The sequence below is a fragment of the Tetrao urogallus genome (assembly GCF_951394365.1).
Source record: "Tetrao urogallus genome assembly, chromosome: 4".
NCBI classification, from domain to species: domain Eukaryota; kingdom Metazoa; phylum Chordata; class Aves; order Galliformes; family Phasianidae; genus Tetrao; species Tetrao urogallus.
In genome coordinates, this window is record NC_136817.1 from 45,190,501 (window position 1) to 45,200,410 (window position 9,910).

A 9,910-nucleotide genomic window follows, 5' to 3' on the forward strand; every position below is an offset into this window, starting at 1 on the left:
TCAATAGGAGCCTAGCAAGATCCTAGGAATCTCTAAGGCTTTTATAAATACTTTCTTCATGTTACTTCTCAGGTCTTCAATACTCAGTCTGAATCAGATTCTGTTAAAAAGTGGAAAAAGAGCCTAAATGGAATGTTCTACCTCATTTGCTACGATTTCAGCTATTAGCTGTAGGACACATCTAGTGCAACTTGATTTTTAACTAGATCCTCCTTGCTATTTGAGATGGCAGTCTTTTAAGCATTGCTAATTTTAGTATCCTCAGGAATGACCTGGAAGGAAAGGTTGTAAGTGTTTGTGAGTAAATCACAGTGATGCTAATTTGGGAGCTGTTGAGAACTTGAGAGAGCAGAGAAGACTTTGAGGGGGCAAGAAGTAAGCAAGCTGAATTGGGTTTAGGTAAATAGTAGTTCACCTTATTGTTCTGTAAAATAAAAGCTGGAAAAGTTGCAAAAGAAAAAAAGCTAATGGAAGCCTAAAAAGGGCTTAAAGAATCATGCTGAGATAGTGTGTGTGGTACCAAATAGCTGATATCATTTCATGTTGAATATTATAGGCAGTGCAAAAGAGTAATGGTTCTAATGTAAATAACTTGGAGCACTCATACAAAGCTCTTAAAAGCGTATAGAGAAGTATCAGGATAGAATCTGAATTTCTGAAAATACAAAAGGAGTTTAATTTGAAAAATTACTTTTTTCCCCAAACCGTTTTGAAAGTTCTTATTTGAGCAGCAAAGTTTAAAAACACTAGCCTTAAAAAAAATCTATGGTTGTATTATATTTTATGACTTTCAGTAAGTATTAACGATTTTAAAAATATTTTTGAAAGTGCTTGCAGAGTGGAAAATGGTTGCGTCTAGTTCTGCTGCAAGTGCTGAATTACTCTGCAAGCTCCAGAAAATGTTCATTAAAAAAATAACTGATGTTTGAAGAGGAATTCTGTCGTCATAATCAAACTAATTTGCAATTAAGTAGACCAGGCTCAAGGCTTTGGTTGTAATTGTAGTTAATGGGAACAAGGAATTTGTTGGTGTGCTTTGTTGAGCCCCTGAAGGTGAGAGAGTGGAATTTTTGAACTCCACTTACTGAACACAAGTTCTGAAGGTTTCTGTTTATGTCAGTAGTCATAGAGCCATAAAGAAGGAGTGCGTGCTGCTGCTACTCAGAAGCATGAAGAGAGAAGTTGAACAAACATGACATTTGCATAAACTGATAGGATATCAGAAGATAAATGGCTAAAGACAGTTGTTTAGAAGTTGCAGTGCTTCTTCAAATTACAGTGGTATTCCTTTTAATAGCATTAATTGAACATTCAGAAATTCAGTTGTGCTCATTACTCTAATATTTGAATATTTAAGCAGAGACTTATTACCATGTATGTAAGGAATGATTGCAGTAAAATTACGTTACATTTAGAGTTTATACACTGTTGCTGTATTGTGTTTCTGCATGCTTTGTGCAGTACCATCCTTTAAAATACACCATTCTTCCTGCCTGAGCAAGTCATGCTACTTGCTGAATGTTGTGATGTTCCATTTCCTTTTGGTCTTTGTTTATAGCATTTGAAGTGGCTAAAGGATACCTCAAACTTTATCCCCAGTGTGGCTACAGATTGTTCTGCAGGGGTTTCTAGGAAATATCTTTCGTCTTGGATTTGTCCATTTTTTTATCTAAGACAACAGTTAGGATATTTCATCTGAGCAGCGATTGTAAAGCTTTTTTTAATTTATTTTGCCTTTTTATTTTCCCCTATCCAGTTAAGGTATTTCTTGCTATTGTAATGAAGCATGTGTCCTGTGTCTCAGGTTTTGCAATCACTGTAATTCCAGTTGAGCCTGGATCGTTGTGCTGACAGTTCTGACAAATGACAAACTCTAATGTTTTGTGTAATGAGATGAAGGAGAGCACAACAATGCAGGTGTTCAGAATTCTGTGACTGTAGTGTTGAGACTCTGTTCAATGCATAAACTTGCTCTTTCAGTAACAGGTAGTTGTACTGTGCAGAGGAAACACTGAAGGACTTAATGGCAGACGCCAGAGTTATAGAAAAGTCCTTGCTAAATCTCGTTAATCTTATGAATATAGCAGGAGCTGTGTGCTAATACAGATATGGGGGAAGAGAGGGAGCTGCAGGCAGGAGAAGCTCCTAGTTTGGTATTTTTGACTTGGACTTGAGTATTTGAACAAAAAGTGTTCCTTCTCTTTTTTTTTTATGGTAACATGAACATGAAGTTTTAGTTCCTCTTTCTTTTCCAAGACAGTTTCCAATGAAGTTTTCTGCCACTCCACAGGCAGTCGGTCTGCTCTTCCCAAATGCTTTACAGGATAATTTAGTTGTGCATGAGTCATGTGTGCTGGGAAATCTAAGCATCAGAAGCAGTTGCACAGCTGCACAGATTGAGGATTGTGCAATCAAATTAGGAAAAAAAGGCCCATCACTAAATATTTTTGAAGTGTTGTATTTATCCTTGCATTTCTGAATGAGATGAATAATTAAGGTTCAGATTAAATATTAGCTTTCTACAGCACCTGTCATTTATTTTTGAGTTGCTGTTTTCAACTATCCTTGTTTGTTTTTTATGTTTGTCCATTTGGTACTCTTGCACGACTTTAAGAATTGTGGTCTTAGTATAAGTCACTCTTTCACTTAAATTTCTGTAGCTACAGGTGAATAGAGTACGTAAGTATAATATATAGATACGTATGTGCTTTGCATTGTATGTGAGTTTCCTATTGAAAAAGCTGAGTTCTGGAATTCTTTCTATATCAAGAAACTAAGCTCTGCATTAGTCTGAAATAGTGCATGTATACAAACCTCATTTTGAAATTTAATTTGTTCCACATTGTCACATGCTGTACTGCAATTCATGAGAGAGTGCAAATGTTTGTTTCATCTAAAATATGGAGCAGACTTCTCAAATAGGAACTACAACACTGTCTTTTCTGAGCAGAAACTGAAATCTCATTCCTTCTAATTTTATTCTCTGGTTGTAATTTAACACATGGTGTAGATCATCATGAGCTGGCATTGTTGCCAGAATATGTCTAACCTGGTGATTGACTGCTTCCCCTTCCCCGGTGCCAACATCAGGCACGCTGTATGGTGAAGCGAATGTGGGTGATTTACCTGAATGAAACAATGTTTGGGTTGCCCTTAGGCTGGTCTGGCTTCAGGCTGTGTTGACTGTGTGATCACAGTTACTAATGCTAGCAGTAGAGAGGGAATTTAATACAGTTGTAGAAATGAGTGGCAAAAGTAATAATTTGTAAAAAGCTAACATTATCTTGGAAATGTTCAGCTTTACAAAGGAATTTGGTAAAAGTGATTAGAAATAGATACTTTCTCTGTGAAGTCACTTGTACCTGTAGCCATGTCCTTATCTTCAGCGCCTATGCGTACCCTGTCCCTGCTATCTTATGTGTGGTAATTTTCATGTATGCACTGATCTGAAGGAGTACTGAGTCTGTCTGTCCTTATTCTAGATGAGTGCCCTATGCAGGAATAAGTCTTTTGTCTCCTATAAAAAAAACCAAAAAACCAAACAAGCCAGCAACAACAAAATCCTTAAACTTTCACAGCATAAGTTCTTAGAGGCCTTCTTGGCCATCTTTTTGTCTGCAGTGATCTCTAAAGAGTTTTAGAATGCAGTAGTGGTAACAGAGCGAGAAATTTTGAACAAAGGTTTTTATTTGGGTGGTTTTTTTTTTTATTATTATTAGTTGGTCTGATTCTTCACATACAAACTATGGGAATTCTTTTGGATTATTTGAAGTATTAAATATTCTTCGGATTAAATTTCTTGATCTTGGATAGAATTTTGAGAAGGTTCATTTGTATGCATTTCATTAACTGCTTTAAACTACCTCTTTCATACTTACAGTACACACATGCACTGCTACTAAAAGTCTGGCAGGTAATGTGCTCACTTGACATGATTAATTGTAGTGCACTGACAAATGCTTTGTTTTTTGTTGCAGTAATAATAACTGTAAGGTCTCATTTTTTGCATTTAAACATGGGTTTCTATCAAAACAGAGCAGAATTGTTTTATGGAATGGAAGAAGAACCTAATCTACCCTACCTTGTTTTGAATGTGTAGTAATTACATCTGTTGAATTTGATAGTGGATGATTTCCAGGACAGTTTTTACTTGCTGTATCTAAACATTCTTCCCTGTTGTTTTTTGGGACAGAGAAAGAAGAATGCTTAACTTGTTGACTTGTCTCATTTCTCAGTGTAGTAACAGTGTTTTAATAAGTTTTGTCATTGCATTTTTATTAATCTTGAGAAATAAAGTGAAAAGAACATTTTTGTTTGTCTGGTAACTTTATTCTGTAGAAAATAATTATCTTGTACTAAACAGATAATTTTCTGCAGTAGGAATTTCAGTATTTGAGCACATTCATGGTACTGTTATGTCTTCGAGCTTCTGGAAAAAACACCTGACCTGTCAATTGCATGCATTCTCCTTTGTTTTTAAGAGAATAAAGGACTGAAGGTGGGATTTTCTTCTCTGTAAAGTAGACCCTTTAGTTTAGATCCCTCTTGTGAGAACAGCAGAATGTCAGGATTTTGCACAGTTTGCTGTACTTTCTGCTCAGCTAACTTCAGTTTCGAATCTGTTACTGAGCTGACTGTGGAAGCTATTTCTGCCCCAAGTCTCATTAAAGTAGAGATTTTCAGGGACATGAGGGTTTCTAGTGTTGAATTGTAGCATTAACGAGTTAGCTTGCCTTGATTAAAATTCATGCAGTGAAGTGCTCTTTTTAAATACTCAATAAGGACGTACTAGTTGTGTGTTTCAGATAGGCAAAGTTGGATTTCAAATGTGAGAAAACAGCACATACTCTGAAGACTTAACCCTTGGTTTCCTGTTAAAAACCCAGCAGCCACAGATTTACTTAATAGTTTCCTCCTTCTCAGCTATGCGAATTTTCAAAGGTACATAGAGCCACAGTTTTTAATAAGAACAAAATAATAAAGGTTGTATTTAAAACTGTGAGTGTGATTTGTGAGTTCTTTTTAAACACATTACTTCACAAATCTGCTTTCTGTGGCCAGAGCCAAAAGGATGCAAACCTCCAGTGAAAGTCCAATAAGAGTGGCGAGAGGTAGGGAGGAACCTTATAAAATAAAAACTGGTGCAAGAGGAATTGAAACCTGTAGCTGTAGCCTCCTCTTGTGCAAACTAGTTTCACAGGATTTACAGGCAGTGTTTGTGTCATGCTTGCATGGCTTTGTTATTGAGGGAAGAGAATCTCCCATAAGGAACTGTGAGTGCAAAGGAATGAGAAGATATTTTACATGAGAATATGGAAGAATATTGACCTGGTGGCCAAGTTGTTAAGCACTGCCCTTTGAATTTATTGTATAAATCTGCTTAGATTTATATTCTTTGATTATTGCCAGCAGGTTGAGGGATGTCCTTTCTCTCTCTACTCAGCATTGCTGAGATCATACCTGGATTGCTGGGTCTAGTTCTGGGCTCTCCAGTGCAAAAGAGACCTGGAACTGTTAGAGAGTCCGGCTAAAGGCTGTGAAGATGATGGGAAGGCATGGAGCAGCTCCTTTCTTATGAGAAGAGACAGCTGGGACTGTTCTGTCTGGAGAAGAGAAGGGTCAGGGAATTTCTGTAAAGAGTTGAAGGGAGAGTGCAAAAAGAGAAGGGAGTCAGTGGTGCCCAAGGACAGGTCAGTAGGCACAAACAAACATCAGGAAGCACTTCACTGTGAGGGTGACCCAGCACTGCCTGGAGGCTGTGGAGTTTCCTTTTTGGAGTTCTTCCAGAGCTGCATGGCCTTGGGTGCCCTGCTCTGGGTGTCACTGTTGGACCAGAGGCACCCAGAGACCCCTTCCAGCCTCAGCTATTTTGTGATCCTTTGACAAACTCTGAGAATCTGTATTGTAATTAGTTTATTCCAGTATCTTTGGTAATGATATGAAAGGGTGCATAAGCAACACATCAGATTATTTCTAGTTGTGGTTAATTTTAATTCATATCTGAGAAATTAAAGATAAAACAAGTAGCCTGGGGAGAGATGGAGGGGAGGAAAAGAAGACTGATATGCACTTGAATGCTAAAGAAGGCCTTCAGGTCTTCACTGCTGAAGATCAGCTGCGTATGAAGCTTTGCAGCTACTAGCTGAGTTCTTTCTAGCCACTGCAGGGAGCCAAAAGGACAGGCTGCTCATCAGAGCGTGTAATCAGGTTCAGGCAAGAGCCCAGATCATCAGGCTACTCTGTGATATGAAGTCAAGTCTAAGAACAAGCTGGGAAGTCTGACCTTGAGTCAGAGCCTGAACCCAGATGAGAAATCAGCATTGTGCTCCAGGCGAGTAATTTGATGCAGAACTCTTCAGAGGACAGGAATCTGTGTGCCAGGCTTCATGCTGAAGGTAGCAAAGGGGAAGTAGACTCCAGAGAAAAGTGGAAGATGATAGCAGATCAGCTGGTTGAGAAGAGATCAGTCCAACTGGTATGGAACAGGGAAGTGATGAACAGAAGTGCTTTCTGTATAACCGTGGAGAGATGGAAATCTGTTTAGAGAACAGGTCATGGCTCACCTATCTTAAGCTCTCTTGCCCTCTCCAGAAATCCATAGTTACTTAAAACTGAACAAAGCAAATTCTTTCTCTTCTTCTCTCTACTCCTTCCTCCAAAAAGATGAAGAGAAAAATGATTGGACTGAGGAAGGAAACAGGAAGGAAGGAATGAAGTGAAAGCATTGAGTGATAGTGGTGTAGTATTCTGGACATGAGATAACAGATGGATCTCTGTTGGCCTGTTGTGTTGGGATGTCTCTCTAGAGTAAAATCTGAAAAGTTTGTAGTGCAGACATAAGTGTTCCTTTGTTCTTGGAAAGTAGTATCAAGATGGTTTATAATTATCTTCAGGGTCTGTTTAATAAATAAGTTCTTGTTGCTCTGCTTGTGTTGGGAGTCAGGTATTGGTTTGACTGTTCACTCACAGTGTGACTTTTCTGCTCCTTGGCTTGCTTACTGTGCTCTGTAACCCAAGAGTATCCTGCTGTTCTGTGGCATCAGCTGCTGTGGAAGTGCAGACTGTTGTCCCGTGATTTTGATTCTTTAAACAAGATCTCTAAAGCTAATCCTCAGTGATTGTAATCACTAGTTTGTTCCCCTGGCAAAATAGGATTATGGCATAGAGATCAGGTTGTATTAACGATGCTAATCTGATTCAGTTTGCAGACACTGTATTGTTGGACAACTGAATTGTTTCCTGTATTTTTCATAAAATTTTTCCTGGTTGAAATTATTTGTATTACTAGTGCTTGTCATCTCCCAGTAATTCCATCTGAGAACTGCAATCTGGTGAAAGTGATGAAAACATTACTTATAAAATTAAGATGTATGTAGATACCTCTTTCTTATAGTACAAAGACCATATCGATTCTTTCTCAAAAATATTTAGCAGTGTTACTGTTGAAGTGTTGGAGGAGACATAAAAGCTTCAGTCACTGACTATATACAGAATTGGCTGTTGCCTCATCTGTCATACTTGTCATGAGCAAGATTGTGGTGTAATTTCCCAGTGTTCCCAGTTTTTGAACTTGTTTTTCTAAGATTTAATACTGTCAGTATGCAGACCAGTCAATGACAAAATCGGATTGAGGTTACTGAAATTCCTTCAGCCTGTAACATGGAACATTTTGTCAGATGGTGCAGATTTTTTTGTTGTTACCTGAGGTTGGATTGTGGCTTTTTACCCTAGGACTTATTCAGAACTGTGTTTCTTTGGCTGTGCACTAATTTGCTATCCAGTAACTGCATGTCACTCTCAGAATGATAAGTCAGCACAGCACAGAGGCTGCGGTATTGCTAGCTTTCCTGCTTTTGCTGCAGATTGAGCAATGTTGGGTATTAATAATTTGTACATCCATGGCAGCAGCTGAGGTTTTTGATTGAGGAACTTAGGTTTTCCTAAAAATAGTAAGTCGCTATTCTTCTTGATCAGACAGAAAAATTTGAAAGCATGCACTGAATGTGTACAGAAGATAGAAACAACAACAAAAGAATTGATCATATTAAAAATAATTTTCAGAAACAACAGCAAAAAAAACCCCAGCACTCATGATTTATAGAGACAGACTCCTGACCTTTGAACACTTGTGGCTGAAAGAGCTGGTGTGTAGGCGTCCAGACCTCTCTGCTTGCTTTCACATGCATGCCATTTCTACTGAGTTAGAGATCTGTGTGGTTTTGGTTACAAAAGCTTTTCCACTGTGATTAGCTTTCCTTTTGGTCTGGTTTAAGCTTGCCTATGTTCTTTTATAACATAAACATATTCTTGTCCTCTTCATCTTGAAATCCCATTTTGAAATATTCTTAAAAACTTTGGTTGTTTTTTTTTTTGCTTTGTTTTAGACATTGATGTGTATGGTTCTGTGCTTAAGCTCTGTATTGTTAATGGTGATCAAAAGCAAAAAACGCCCAAACTTCTGCATGTTGCAGAGATGAAGTCTAAAATTTTCCTCTGCTAGGAGCTGGGTGAGAGTTGGCAGAGTTCTTCAACTCCAAGCAGTTTAAAAACATGGGTTTCATGTTGCAGTCTCTGTAACGTAGCCTACATGGGACTCCTTGTCACTGTTAATGTTTGCACTTGTCAAAGGGAACAAAACAGGAGAGGAGAGGAGGCTGTAAGCACCTAAAAAAGTAGGTCAATGGGGCAGCAGGTTATTTGGCCAGAAAAGAGTGAGTGGCTTCATTGAATCATGCCGTAATTGTTTTTCCTCTTTTTGGCAGATTGTTCTACTGTGTTTTAACTTCCTATGTTAATATCTGTGTCTGGTTTTTAACTACTTAAGAGCCTCTGCTAGGTGCAAGGGAAGGAGAAATTTAATTTTTCTAATCGAAAAAAGTGCAGAAATAATTCTGATGTTTTCAGTAGCATTGATGAATCTGAGAGTAGCATAAGCTTTGTTTTTAGATCACGACGTCCATTTTAGAATTTAATGCTTTTTATAATAAGATTTGTAGAAAGTTTTATGAACACGTTGTTCAGTGAATTCATTTTATTTTAAGAACAGAAAGCAAGGCAGAGAGAAATGAGATAAAGGCAGGAGGAAAAAAACAATTTCAAGTAACTTAGAAACGTAGGAAGTAGCATGGTGTGAGGGAAAGACTATAAAATGCATTCCAATGAAAAATAGTAGTATAGAGGAATCAGAAATTGAGGATCACTTAGACTGATTTTCTTAATGCAAATACTGCATTTGTGGGGTTAGTTTGGAATATGTTTTTGGAATGGATTTTGAACTGGGTATTGAAAGAAGAATTTAATGTCTGTCTGAGGCAGCAGCAGTAATGCAGCTGGATGACTTTTCTAGTCACTAGCGGCGTTCTATACATTCTGCAGTCCTGAGAGTAGCAATTCTGAGAGTTTGAAGAAGAAAACGCGTCAGTGAGAAAGACAGTGGAGGGCCAAGTAAGAGTTTTAGCAGAAGGGACGCTTAAATCATGGTGTGGAGAGCTGCTTTGCAGGTAGCAAATGAAAGCGAAGATGTAGGTGGTTGATACCACATTTAAAAGTAAAAATGATGTCAAGGTTAAAGATAGACATAAAGTGACAGCAGCTTGAAGCAGAGAAGAAATAGTTTTAGTATACACTGTTTAACAAGGAACAGAGCTTTTAAGCAAGGTGAATTCTGACAGTGAAAGCAGGCAGAATATGGCATTAATAAATCACATGAATACTTTTTTATTTAGAAAATATTAATTCTGTAATTAATTGACTTAAAAACTCTCCTTGTGATTTTTTTACAGTTCATAATTTAATGCTTTTCTGTAAAAGAGGATACTCCACATTGTTCTTGAGAAGAACCAGCGTTTCATCCCTAAACCATACACTTTAACAAGTCCCAAAGTATAAAAGGTAAAATAAAAGGTATTGT